We start from the raw sequence: 14,616 nt of genomic DNA, 5'->3' as shown, positions 1-14,616 counted from the left end.
TGAAGGAAGAAAGTATTGATGTAGAAAACACCTAGCTCCACCAGATAGCTCAACCAGTAGTCATTTTTACCTTCTTTGGGCAACCATTTCTCATCAGTAAAAACTAAGATTAGGACTGGGGATGTGGCTCAAGCGGTAGCGCGCTCGCCTGGCATGCGTGCGGCCCCGGGTTCGATCCTCAGCACCACATACAAACAAGGATGTTGTATCCGCCGATAACTAAAAAATAAATATTAAAAAAAATCCTCCCTCTCCCTCCCTCCCTCTCTCTCTCTCTCTCTCTCTCTCTCTCTCCCCTCTCTCACTCTCTCTTAAAAAAAAAAAAAAAAAAAAAACCTAAGATTAGACTAAGTATTTCCCAAAGTGGGTTCCATGGAATGCAAGTCTAAAGATACACTTGATCAAGATAGGAAAGTCCTGCACCTGATGACCACCCTCTTGGATAGGTATGCTAGCACATTAAAGGCTCTGATTAGGGGCCAGGGTTGTGGCTTAGCAGTAGAGCGCTGGCCTGGCACATGGGAGATGCTGGGTTTGATCCTCAGCAGCACATAAAAATAAATAAAGGTGTTGTGTTCAACTACAAATATATATATATATATATATATATATATATATATATATATATATTTTTTTTTTTTTTTTTTTTTTTTAAGGGTCTGATTAGGCCTGTGGCAAAGAATCATGTTTACTTTAGCTGTGGTTTAAGCCAGAGTTTTTCTCTTCTGCCCTTCAGCAGACTAGTAAGCTTGGTAGCCCTGATAGGTTAGGATTCCCTGCTGCCTCACTAGAAGACTAGGCTATAAAATGAAAATCAAGTTTAGGCTTGTTTCTTGCCTTCATAGTAGGTTTCCATAATAACAGGAAATTTTTGCAGGCCCTTGTCCAGCTCAGGAAAACCTTGGCCTCAGTTTGAGATTATTCAGATTGTATGAGTGAACAGGAATATCAGGACCAGGCTGCAGGACCCCTTCTGCCTCTAGCTCCCACCACCCTCCTCTCACACCCCTCCCCCTAAGGTCTTCTTGAGAAATGGTTTAGCTTGGGGAACAATCTGCCACTCCTGTTCAGTCATTGTCTTTGCCAAAACAATAAACTTTTATTGAGTATTATTATTTTTTTAACTTTATAGTAATTCTTAGTTGTCAAAATAAATGCACATTGCATTAAGTCAACACAGATGTGTAAGGAAAAAACAGTTTGATGTTTGTTCTTTTTTTCCTTTCTTCATGCCAAGGTTTCTCAACCTCAGCACAATTAACATTTGGGGGCTGGAAACTCTTTGCAGGGGTAAGGGGGAGGGGCTGTCCTGTGTAGGATTTAGCAGCTGTGCCATTAGCACTCCCCAGTTGTAACAACTAGAAATGTCTTCAGTCATAGTCATGTGTCCCCTGAATGACAAAATCACTCCTGATTAAGGATCCCTGCTCTTAAGAAATTCACATATGGGGGCTAGGGCTCAGGGTGGAGTGCTCACCTGACATGCGTGAGGCACTGGATTCGATCCTCAGCACCATATAAAAATAAAAGTATTGTGTCCACTTACAACTAAAAAAAAATATACATTTTAAAAAAAGAAATACACATATAGGAGGTTTCTTTAAAATATACAACTATGTCAAAGTTGGGCATGGTGGCATGTTACTGTAATCCCAGTGACTCTAGAGGCTGAGGCAGGAGAAGTGCAAGTTCAAGCTAGCCACAGTAATTTAACAAGACTCTGAGAAACTTAGTGAAACCCTGTCTCAAAATTTAAAAATACAGGTGAGGGATATAGCTCAACACCTTGGGTTCAATTCTCAGCACCAATACAAAAACAAATATATGAATATGCATATATATAAAATCACACGTGTATATATGTGTATGTGTATGTACATATGTATGTGCACACATATATATACGTATATAAATAGATGTCAAAACGTATTTGTGTGTAAATAAAAATGCAACCTATTATTAGTAAATTGTTTTTTTCATTTAACTGAACCTTTTGTGAACATCCCTCCAGATCAAAACGTAGAGCTAACATTTTATATAATCGATGCGTGGTATTCCCTATTATGAATATACTGTAATGTATTCAACTTGTCCCCCTTGATGAACATTCAGATTTCTAGTGTTTTGTCTTGCAAACAATGCTGCAGTGCATGTCAATCTAGGCGCATCAGCCTTATATTCTGGAGCTTTTTGTTTCTGAGGAACTGGGTCAAAGGATGTATGTGTTAAACATTTTAATACATGGCCAGATTGTTTTCCCTAAAGTTTGGAGCAATTCATGCTCCCTCCAGTAGGGTGCGTATCTGTTCCCACCTCTAAGGACAGAGTTACCGGGGCCTTCCGCCAAGTTTGCAAGAACTGGATAAATTAAAAAATGAGATGCTGTTTGACTGTGGGTGCTCAATTCCCTGACTCCTAAGGCAGCTGAACACCTTTCAAATATTTATTGATTATTTGCCTTTCCTCGGGGCTATGAACTGTTGGGTTCAGCCACTCAGGTAAACTATCTAACTTCTTTTTGCCTTAATTTCATTTTCTTTTTGTTATTATTCTTATTGACATGTAATAATTGTACATATTAATGGAGTTTGGTGTGATATTTCCACACATGCATCCAGCATGCGCTGATCAAATCCAACTTCCTTTTATTCCCTCCCCCGCAACATACACACCCTTCCCAAACTCCAGTACTCACTATTCAACATGCAGGTCAACTTTGTTTAGCATTCGCACAGAAGAGGGAACATGTGGTTCTTGTTTTCTTGTCTGGCTTATTTCACTTAAAATAATGTCCTTCAGTTCCACCCAAGTGCCTATCAGTTGTAAGTGCTCAGTAAATGTTACCTTAAAAATCATCCACTTAGGGGCTGGGGTTGTAGCTCAGTAGTAGAGTGCTTGCCTTGCATGTGTGAGGCACTGGGTTTGATCCTCAGCACCACATAAAAATAAAGATATCGTGTACATCTGTAACTAAAAAAAATTTTTTTTAAATCATCCACTCAGCCAGGCATGGTGATGCATGCCTGTAATCCCAGTGGCTGGGGGCTGAATCAGGAAGATCACAAGTTCAAAGTCAGCCTTGGAAGCCAATCCTCAAAAACTAAAGGCCGGCTGTTTTCTCTGATATGCTAATTCACAACAAGGTGGGGGGCACTAGAGAAGAATAGAGTTACTTTAGATTAGGTAGAGGGAAGTGAAGGGGAGGAAAGAGGAGGGGAGGGGAGGGGATGTGGGGGTAGGAAAGACAGTAGAATGAAACAGACATTATTACTGTATGTATACATGTGACTACATGACCAATATGATTTTACAACACGTACTCTAAGAAAAATGAGAACTTATATCCCATGTATGTATGATATATCAAAGTGCATAAATGCATTCTACTGTCATGTATAAATAATTAAAACAAACTAAAAAAATTAATTAAAAAAATAGAAGAAAAAAAAGCCAGCCTTGGCAAAGCCCTAAGCAACTTAGCAAGATCCTGTCTCAAAATAATATATATATATATATATATATATATATAGATATATAGAGAGAGATATATATCTATCTATATATATATATATATATATATATATATTTTTTTTTTTTTTTTTTTTTTTAAGGGCTGAGGATGTGGTTCCGTGGTTCAAGCCCTGGTATCTAAATAAATAAATAGATTTATTGTATTTGTAGTTGCTTGTATTTACCTAAAGGAAATCTGGAAGGACTCACAGGAAACTAAATCAAGCTGCTATCTCTCTACGTGCATGAAGGAGTGGAGGTAGGGGAAACTAGGTAGAAAGGAGACTTTTCACTCCTTTTCACCTCTTACATTATTATTATTATTATTATTATGATGATGATGATGATGATGATGATGATGTACCAGGGATTGAACCCAGGGGCACTTAACCACTGAGCCATCCCCAGCTGATTTTGTTTTTTATTTAGAAACAAGGTCTCGCTGAGTTGTTCAGGACTTTTCTAAGTTGCTGAGGCTGGCTTTGAACTTGCGATCCTCCTGCCTTGGCTTCCTGAGCCTCTGGGATTACAGGCATGTGCCACCTCACCCAGTGCACTCTCACGTCATTTGAGAAATATCACAAACATTTTCAAAATTGGCTATTGATACTCTTCTTTAGAGGAATTGTTTATCTTATTGATTCTTCTTGGACATTAGAGAAAGTATATTGAGTCCTTTTCATGGGCCAACGCTGGTCACTTTTCAAGAGTAAGCAAAACCCAGTTTCTGCCTTGAATCAACAGCAAAAAAGGTGGGGAACAGGGGAGTCCTTGGTTTGGGCAAATTCCACAAAGCTTGAAGTATTGGGGTCAAAAAAGAGTCTTTGTCTTCATTTCTGTTACTTGAGAAGCAGCTCTGAGCCCTGGTGGGCCACAGAGGCCCTGAGTTCTGGAGAATGTGAACTCAGCCAGTTTTTCATTATGGCGGGCAGTGGGGAGGTGCTGCCCCCAGCCCTGCTGGGCTCCGCCATCAACCCAGGACAGCTTGGCAGTTAGGGGCCCCCTCTGGAGGCCCGAGGAAGATAGGACAAAGTGACCCGGCCGAGCTGCAGGTCAAGAGTGAAGAATGGAGCATTTTATATGCAGACAACACAAATCCAAAATGGGTCGCCTGGAATCGCTCTCAGCCTGGGGCCCAGCTATAGCAGGTCTCAGAGGGCTCAGAGGAGGCTTTTTATTTAAAACACTTTTTTAAAAAAATTTTATTTTAAGAAACAAAAGGAGGGGCTGCAGTTGTGGCTCAGTGGTAGAGCATTTGCCCGGCATGTGTGAAGCCCTGGGTTCTATCCTCAGCACCACATATAAATACATAAATAAATAAAATAAAACATCCATTTACTACTAAAAAAAAAAAGAAGAAACAAAAGGAGCCTAGTGAAACAGGAGAGCGTCCCAGGGCACCTTCCAAGGCCCAGGACTCTTCTCTTCCCACCCCCATGTCCTGTTCCTTGAGTGGCACTGACTTCCCTAAGTGTCCCATCTGTGAAACCCAACATCCCTCTTTCCCCTGCATCTGCCTCTTCCTTCCCTTTTTCTCCTTCCCCCCTTAAGACCCCTCCTTCTGAAGGTGCTGCAGGGGAAGGGCCTTGGTGAGGCTGACCACCCTGGGCATGGCGGCGTCGGCCTCCGGTGAGGCTGGCCAAGGCAGCACAGGGAGTGTGCAGATGCTGGACAATGCCCACACCCCTCCCAGACCATCTGCGAGCTCCAGCCGGCCCAGCTGACAAGCAGAGGGCGAGGGACCTGTGTCACAGCTGCGGAGGAGAGCCCCCAGGCACAGAGGCAGGGAGAAGGGCAGAGGATGGCTGTGAAGGGACAAGCTGGGGACAATCAGTGCTATGCTCTCTCTGGGACAGACCTGGTCATAAGGTTCAGCCACACTGTCACTGGCGTGCTCAGTGCCTTGCCCCTTGCCCCACTGGCACCCAACACTAAATGTGCCCAACACTAAATGTTCTCTTGGTTTTTGCTTCCAAAGGACTTGGTAGTGCTGGGTACCACCACAGGCTATGGTCCTCACCCCTGTGGTGGGATGATGGGAGGTTGGGAGCCTGGAGCTTCTCCCCCCGACCCCCCCGCCCCGCTGTGCTTAATCCCTACCTTGCATTTTGCTCCACCAGCCTCCATTCCTCCTCTTCCCTTTCCTTCATCTCTCCCCTTTGGTCTTCTAAAAAAACCTCTCCAGGCTTCTCCTCCCCAGGACTGCCCTTTACCTGCCAGCTATATACCTCCTCCCTGTATCAGGCGCCTTCCCCCAGCCTTCAAGGATGATGTGACAATTTTCTGAACAATTTACATTTGTCCATTTCTGTTGCTACAGCAAAATACCTGAGACCCAGTAACTTGTAAAGAAAAGAGGTTTATTTGGCTCACAGTTCTGGAGATCCAAGGGTACGGCACCAGCTTCTGCTCAGCTTTGGTGAGGGCCTCATAGTGAATGGCTGAAGAATCATGGAAGCAGGTGCAGAGAAGGTCCTGGTGAGACAGGAAGCCAGAAAGTGGGCCTGTCTTGCTCTTTTATAAGAACACACTGTCATGCAAGCAACTCACTCTGTGAGGCCAGCAATAAGCCCTCCTGAGGGTGATGTCCCCAATGATCCAACCTCTTTTCACCTTGTAAAAATGCTACCACCTCTTAATATTTCCACACTGAGGACCAGGCTGCCAACCCACGAACTCTTAGGGGACAGACGACCTTCTAACCACAGCACTGAGACCCAGGTCTCTCCTTGCCACAGACGTCTCTCAGTCATCCATCTCCTTCCGTGTACTTCCAGATGCTTAGGAGAGTTGTGACCTTAACCAGCTGCTTTCTGATCCTTTGGTGCCTTGAAATTCTGATGCTAAGGTCACTCTTGGGTTCCTAGCTGCCAAACTCTGGACCCTGTCTACAACTGCTTCTCTTCCTCACCTTCTTGCTTTGACCCACCTCCTCATCCTCCTCAGAACTACGCTTATTCTACCTCAGCCTCTCTGCCTTTCTTCTTGAGCCTCCTTCCTCTGTGGGTTTGGTTTCCTGCTGCCATTATTTCATTCAGCTTCTAGGAACATATCCAAAAGAAATGAAAACATGAGTCCACAAAAAAACTTGTACACAAATACACCCAACAGCATTAGACATAATAACCAAAGAGTGGAACAACCCAAATGCACACCCATGGGTAAACTGATAAATAGAATGTAAAATATTCACCAAATGGAATATTACTCAGCTGGTAAAAAGAAATGAAGTCCAGGTGTGTGCTACAACGTGGGTGATCCTTGAATACATATGCCAAATGGAAGAAGCCAGACATGAAAGACCACATTTATTTTTTATTTTTTTGGTACCAGGAATTGAACCCAGAGGTGCTTAATCACTGAGCCACATTCCCAGCCCTCTTTATCCTTTTTTATTTTGAGACAGGATCTTGCTAAGTTGCTGAGGGCCACCTTGAAATTGCCATTCACCTGCCTCAGCCTCCCGAGTCGCTGAGATTACAGGTCTGTGCCACTGTACCCAGCTTTGTGGTTCCATTTAAACAAAATATCCAGAATAAGCCACAGAAGTAGTGCATGCCTATGATCCCAGTGATTCAGGAGGCTGAGGCAGGAGAATCTCAAGTTTGAGAGCAGTCAGGGTGCAAAGGCCTTGTCACTAGGTAATATTAAAAGGACCAGGGATGTAACAAAGTGGGATAGTGCTTGCCTAGAATTCCGAAGGCCATAGATTCACTCCCCAGTACCAAAAAAAAACAAAAATAAACTTTGAAATAGGTGAATTCATAGAGACAGAAAGTAGATTGGTGGTTTCCTGTGAGAAAGGAGAAATGGGCAGTATTTGCTGATGGGTAGCTTGGTTTCTCTTTTGAGAATGTTCTGAAATTAGATACTGCTAATGATTGCAAAACCTTGTGCACTTCTAAAAAACACTGAACTGTATCCTTTAAAACCGTGAATTTTCTTCAGGTGTGGTGGCACACACCTGTAATCCCAGCAATTTGGGAGGCTGAGGTAGTGGGATCAAAAATTTGAGACCAGCCTCAACAACTTAGCAAGACCAGTCTCAAAATAAAAAACAAAAAGGGTGGGGGATGTATCTCAGTGGTAAAGTGCTCCTGGGTTCAATCCCCAGGACCCAAAAATGGGGAGGGACATGGGGGCAGTGGCACATGACTGTAATCCCAGCGGCTCGGGAGGCCGAGACAAGAGGATCGCAAGTTCAAAGCCAGCCTTGACAACTGTGAGGCACTAAGCAACTCAGTGAGAACCTGTCTCTAAATAAAATACAAAATAGGGCGGGGGATGTGGCTCAGTGGTCGAGTGTCCCTGAGTTGAATCCCCAGTACCAAAAAAATAAATAAAATAAAATAATGAAGAGGGTGAAATTTATGGTATTTAAATTACATCTCAATTTTTAATTTTTTTTATTTTTTTATATATTTATTTTTTAGTTGTAGCTGGACACAATACCTTTGTTTTATTCATCTATCTTTGTAGGCCCAGGATCGAACCCAGCGCCTTGCATGTGCAAGGTGAGTGCTCTACTGCTGAGCCACAACCCCAGCCCCTACATCTCAATTTTTAAAAATCAAACCATCTTAGTCTATTTTTCTGTTACCGTAACGTAACACCTAAGACTGGTTAATTTATGAAGGAAAGAGGTTCATTTTTCAACTCTTGCTTCTGAACATGGTCAGAGCCTTACTGCAGAAGGGCAGAAGACAGAAGGAGATAAATGGGGCCAGATGTAGCAAGGCAGTGGGTGAGAGATGGCTCAGCCGTCTCTGGTGCTGCTAGGGCTGTGTCTACTTTTCCCTCCTGTTAAGGGATGAGCTCACCAAGGCAGAGCCTCCTGGGACACATGCATACACCTTGCATACGGTTAGGCACACAATAAGTATTCACTAAATTCCAGTCGACTGCCCAAAAAACGCTGGTTTGGTGAGGCCGTGAGAAGAAACTGCAGTAAGCATGGCCCACATGTCTATATTCAAGGAATAAACTAAGGAACCTGCGGGCTGTGGGGACAGCTCATCTGAACTGAGCACTCACCTCAAACAACAATCCAGCTCAGACAGGGCAGGATGTTCAGGGAAGGAAGCTTCTAGAAGGTTCTCCCAAAATGACATCAGGAGACAGAGCTCAAATTTTCCTCTGCCTATGTGGATTTGGGAGGAGAAAATCCTGCACTGACCCAGGGTCCCCTCCTGTCTCTCTTTTCAGTGTATGGCTTCTTCCTCAGCAATCATCCCCAGAGTGCCATCCACTCCCCTGTGAATTCTTGCAACTGGCTCCTTTGGGGATCCTTGTTTCAAACCTTTCTCAAGTAGGAGTGGCCTCTGTTCCTTGACACTGAGCCTAAACCCGGTTCTGCCACTCCCTGAGAGGTCCTCTGGGAGTCCCGAGCTTCCCTGTTGGTAAGTGACATCCCTGTCCTTAAAGCACTCCATCTGCGTCTGTGTTTTTGCACACTCTGTTCCCTTTTTCTTTTCCTACTTACACAGATAACTTGCAAATCCCAACTCCAATGCCAAGACTTGACATAATATCCTACATGAGGAATTACTTTTGGAATGCAATTAAGGGAAAAATTTCTGTTTCTTTCTCCCAAAACCCCTCTGTGTTCCCACTCCTTTTCTTCTTTTTTTCTTTTTTCCCTGAGACCTCATTAACGTTCAGTGCCAGACTTGCTGTCCATTCACAACAATCACATTAGACTTCCTGAACAAAGTCGGCTCTTCATTCTCTTTGCAGTTTCTATTTTCTATCTTTCTCTAATGACTGTTTTGAAATCAGTCAGTAGAATATGGAGGACAAGGCCTGGCCTCCAGAATAAAAGACACGCAACTTCAAATGGCCCTGGACCTAGCGGCTGTATAACTTACTTAACCCCCGTGAATCTCTAATTTCCCTTTTTTAGTGTTAAAAGACAAAATTACGACAAATCTAGTTCAAAGATCTTAATTGGCTCTTATTTGTGATCCCAGAATGAGGGCAACATCTCAGTCCATAAAAAGAATGAGTGTTCCAATAAGCTCAGCAGAGAAGTTTGGTTTTATAGACAGAAAAGGGCTGAGGAGAGCAGAAACCGAACAAGAAGTAGATTGGTTGTTTCAATCACTTTTCCTTATTCGTTTAAAACTGAGGGGACATCCTTAGCATGCCAGCCCAGGTAAAGTGGCCCCTTTATAATTAGTTGCTATGCAGCTCCTAGTGTTGATGTCTGAACGACTGGTTTCAGAGTTCAGAGTTCAGTCTGATTACTGGCACCTAGCATGAGTATGCCATTCTGATTTAGTCTGCTCTGCTGGAGCCTACCCCAGGAACCTGTTGAAAACAACGGCCTCTTATGGGTAGGAGTGTCATAAAGGTTAAATCACAATGTATGTGGTACATGTAAGCACATACTAAGTGACCAATAAATGGTACTCACATGAAGAGGAAGATTGTAAGTAAGTGTAATAACTGAAAGTATCACTCCACCAGGCCAATTTTGGAAGAATAAGCAGTCACTGGCATAGGAGGATTTGGAAGGAGAAGGCCACCTTGCCTGCAGTGATTTTTTTTCTTTGAGATGGGGTCTTAAAGTGAGGGCAAGCCAGGTGTATTGGTGCACACCTGTAATCCCAGTGGCTTGGGAGGCTGAGGCAAGAGGATCTCAAGTTCAAAGTCAGCCTCAGCAACTTAGTGAGGCCCTCAGCAACTTGATGAGGCTCTGTCTCTAAATAAAAAATGAAAAGATCTGTAAATGTGGCTCAATGGTTAAGCATCCCTGGATTCAATCCCCACTACTAAAAAAAAAAAAAAAAAAAAAGTGAGGCCAAAACCCTGAGAGACTCGGGGAACCACTGGCCAACATCAACAAGACCCCTGGGCTTGAGTCCCAGCTCTCATAACCCATTGTATGGCTCCAGGCAGGGCAGGTGGTCTCAAGCCTTAGTTTCTTCATCTGAAAAATATTCCCAGTAATAGCACCCTCCAGCCTGCCATGAGGATCAAATGAGGTGATGTTTCTGGAAGCAATTTGTACAATAAAAAAGGATTATTCTTGTATAGGTTATTATTCTCAATTTTGCCTGGGGTTTGCTGTCTCTTTATATTAAACTGTCAAATGGTGCTCATTAAATGGATCCACCTAAACATTTAAAATGGCAGGGGTTCTGCAAAGAGCAGGAATGAGTTCAGAGCGACTGCTGTCAACCTCTTCAGAATTCCTTGTGACAACTGGAAGTCAGATGAATTAATGGGTCCAAGCTCCTGAAGGAATCCATCAAAAGTAGCAAAAGGTCAAGTAGTAATTGGGAAGACATGCAAACACACCAGGGCCGCTGCCTTCTGGCGCATCCTGTCCTGGCTTCCGAAGCGGGGCTCCCTCTGGGCACAAACCTTGCCAGATTTCTAGCAACAGTGTGGAAAAGCTCTGCTCAACTCAGCCCTAAGGTTCTGGAGGATCACTCATTACTCATGCACGATGCTTACTTAAAAATCAGTTTCCCCACGCTCCACCCAAAAAAATCATTTTCCCAGATATAGGGTGGGAATTTTCACTGATAACAGGAGTGGTTGAGACTAAGGGGGGAAAAAATGTGTGTGTGTGTGTGTGTGTGCGCGCGCGCACGCAGATGGCCTAGCTCGATGCCAGATGCAGTGCCAGGGCTCAACCAGTATTTGCAGAGTGCGACTCTAAGGGCCCACATACCCTGAAACTCACACACACACTCATGCACACGCAGATACACTCCCAGGAAAGCAAACTGTGGCACTTGTGAGCCCTGGAAGGTGTTAGGAGCCAAGTACACTGCACACTGTGGTGTCTCAACTTTGGAAAGATCTGGAAGGTCTAGTGGCCTATGGTCTGTTCTAAATTCAAGTCTTGATGCCGCCTCTAGTGCCCTCACCAGTAAAATACACATCAGGGTCTCCAGGCTGAGTGACTTAACAAGCTTAAGGGCAGCGCAGATTGCTAGCTGGGATGACGTCAGCGCGTCAGTGCATGGCCGGCAGGGGCAAGAAGCCTATAGGTCTGCGCAGGTGGGTCTGCGCACGCATCTGCGCACGTGGCTGTGCACGCGGCTGCGCTCGCGCTGTGAGGAGGCTTCGCAGCTGCGCATGCGGGAACGCGGCGCCTGTTGCCTGGCCAGGTGCAACGTTGCCCCGCACGGCCCGGCCGCCCAGGCCTTGGCGGCCTGTTCCTACTGTCTGCCCGCGCTCGCTGGCGGCCTCCCTGGCCTCCTGCCCATGCGCTTCGCTCGCGGCCTCCATCTCAACTCACTGGTTTCACTTGACAGGTGAGGAAAACAAAGCTGAGGAACCAGGCGCTGGTGGCCGGTGGCAGGCACGTGACCAGTCCAGAGCCCAGTCAGGACTCGTGTGGGTCCTCTTGTGTGTTTCCCGCTGGCTCTGTGCTGGGTGCCGGGGAGGCCCACACCAAGATGGCCAGGCCTGGTCCCCTCCCTGTGCCCAAGAGGGATAGGCTTCCTCCCCTGTGCCAAGGCCTGGCTTGTTGAGATGGACCTTTTTCAAACTCGCTTGAAAAAAAAAAAAATGGCTTATGATTTGGTTGACTCAGGGAGTTGTATTTTCTTTGTTTCAAATTTTTAAACTTAATTATTATTTTTGGTACTGGACCCAAGGGCACTCTACCAATGACTTGTATCCTCCTGTCTGTCTGTCTCTCCCCCCCCCCCTCTCTTTTAGCAAGACAGGGTCTTGTTAAGTTGCCCAGGTCAGTGACCTCAAACTGTGATCCTCCTGCCTCAGCCTCCTCAGTTGCTGGGATTACAGGCATCTATCACTAGCCCAGTGTGTTTTCTTTCTTAATAATCTCCAGGGCACAGAGGATAGTTACTGTTGCTTTTTCCATAAAGATATCCCGTTCCCAGTCCCTGCCCAGTTTGATGGATGTGGAGTTTATGGCCCTGGAGACTGTTTTACTTTTCTCTGTGGCTAAAACTCATCTCCTTTCATCTTTCAAATTGTGAGCTGAGTACCTGCTGACCAGAGCCTCTCCCCTTGCTACTAAATATTTGTTTAAAAGGACAGATATAAAACATGGTGTTATAATAAGGCACCTTGAGAAAGCAATATCACAGAAATAGGGCAACTGTAATATTCTGAATTAATCTTGGCTCCTTTGACATCAAAGCTCACAGCATTTTGGATTTTATAATTATTTGGCCTCATGGCTATACTTTGAGATAGATTATTTCATTTTACTTATAGCTGGGAAAGTAAAAGAACAAAGAACTGAGGCGATATGTTGAAATCACACTGTGAGACTATGATGGAGACTGGGGGAGGTTGGGAAGGGACGTTGATCGTCACAGGCTCTGGGTTGGGGTTTGCAGGATTTGGAGAGGGAGCCACAGTCCCTGGGCTGTATTGGAGAGTGACTTACAAGGCTGAGCCAGCCAAGGGCACTGAGATTGAAGAGAGTTGCTGGGGGTGTAGCTCCATGGTAGAACGTTTGCCCAGAATGCATGAAGCTCTGGGTTCCATCCCCACATGCATACACACATGCATTCCTTCACACACATCGTACTGCACATATTTACATATATGCACACACATATATGCACATACATGTACACAAATCACACATACACATGTATACATATATGCTGATGAATGTACTTATGTACACACATTGCACATACACATACACAGATGTATACATATATGCACATGCATATATATGTGCACACATTTGCATATATACACAAACACATATGTACACACATCACACATGCACACATTTGCATGTACACATGTGCTTATAAATATTTATATATGTATGTAAGTGTGTGATGTGTGTGGATACACACACACACACACATGCAAATAATTGCAGTTCTTTGAAAAGAATTCAAGTGAGATTGAAGAGGAACTGGTCCTGGGTGTCTGGTTGGGTATTAGGAGCTTGAGGAGAAGTAGTAAAGATAAATGTTAATGCTGTCTCCCCATTGACTGTAGCAGCACCTCTGTCCTCTCCTGGCTTCCAGTCACGTCACCTAGCATACAGGCCTGAGCATGTGGGACTAACCAGATGGATCGCTTTGCACTGATTCAGGATCACTGTGTTCACATTGTGAAAACTCTGAAGTTGGATCGGGTCCCCTAATTGTTGGTATCCTTTCTTGTGTTGTCTCTCACTGGGCAACGGTTTGTCTGTCTCAGTGGCACAGAAAGTCACAGAGCCATTAAAATCAGTGGCATTTATCTCTGATAAAGGGGGATGGTCAGCTATAATGTAGTTGGTTGCAGATGTCAGAGTTAGAGACTCAAGCCAAAAAGATAACCTGTTATCCAACTCTACTACTATTTCTTCCTCTTTGAAAATGTTTATGTTTTCAAGGAAGGTGAAGGAACAGATTAATAAAAGCTCATATATATATATATATATATATATATATGAGGCTACTTTGTGAGTTGGAAAGGGAAGAAAGAGCTAGGGTGTGTCTTCTTTCCAGGTGAAGTGGGAACGTCATGTAACTGCTGGCAGATCAGAACCTTTGAGTGACATGTGCTTGAAGGCAGCCAGACTTAGCTGCCCACTGATCAGGTAGCCCTGGTTCACAAACCTTAGGACTGGCCAGTCTGAACATACTGCTGAGCCCATGAGCAGTGGCCCTGGGTCTGTCTGTGGCTTTGCTGCTGGTTCCTCCAGGACAGAGACCTTGTCGTCCTCCTCCTTGGTTTCCCAAGGCCTGACACATGGCAGATGCTGAATTGGGGCTTGCGTCCTGGAACTGTATTGAACCGGCTGGCATGAGCTGCCTTCCTGGTACCCAAGTAGAAGCCATTCATCTTGGGGGCCTCATTCTGTGAGCGAGGACTGTGGGGGGCCCTGGAGCTCCCTGGTCTTGTGAGCTTATGGGAGACTGCATTCCTCCCCAGCCATGCTCATTTCCAACACTTGGCTTCTCAAATGAAATTTGGGATTTAGTCCACTCATAAATCAGAGCCCACCTGCATGTCACCTCATTTGGTGACTTTGCCCCCAGAGAGATTCACTAATTAAGCTTCAGAGTATTTAAGTCCCAGGTTTCACAGCAGGTTACCTGTGCCAGGTATGGTATTTAACAGGTGAGCAGGTCTCCAGCTGGGGGGGTGGAAATTAGACAG

This window comes from Callospermophilus lateralis, chromosome 14, assembly GCF_048772815.1.
Source record: "Callospermophilus lateralis isolate mCalLat2 chromosome 14, mCalLat2.hap1, whole genome shotgun sequence".
NCBI classification, from domain to species: Eukaryota; Metazoa; Chordata; class Mammalia; order Rodentia; family Sciuridae; genus Callospermophilus; species Callospermophilus lateralis.
This window is presented reverse-complemented; position numbering follows the sequence as displayed.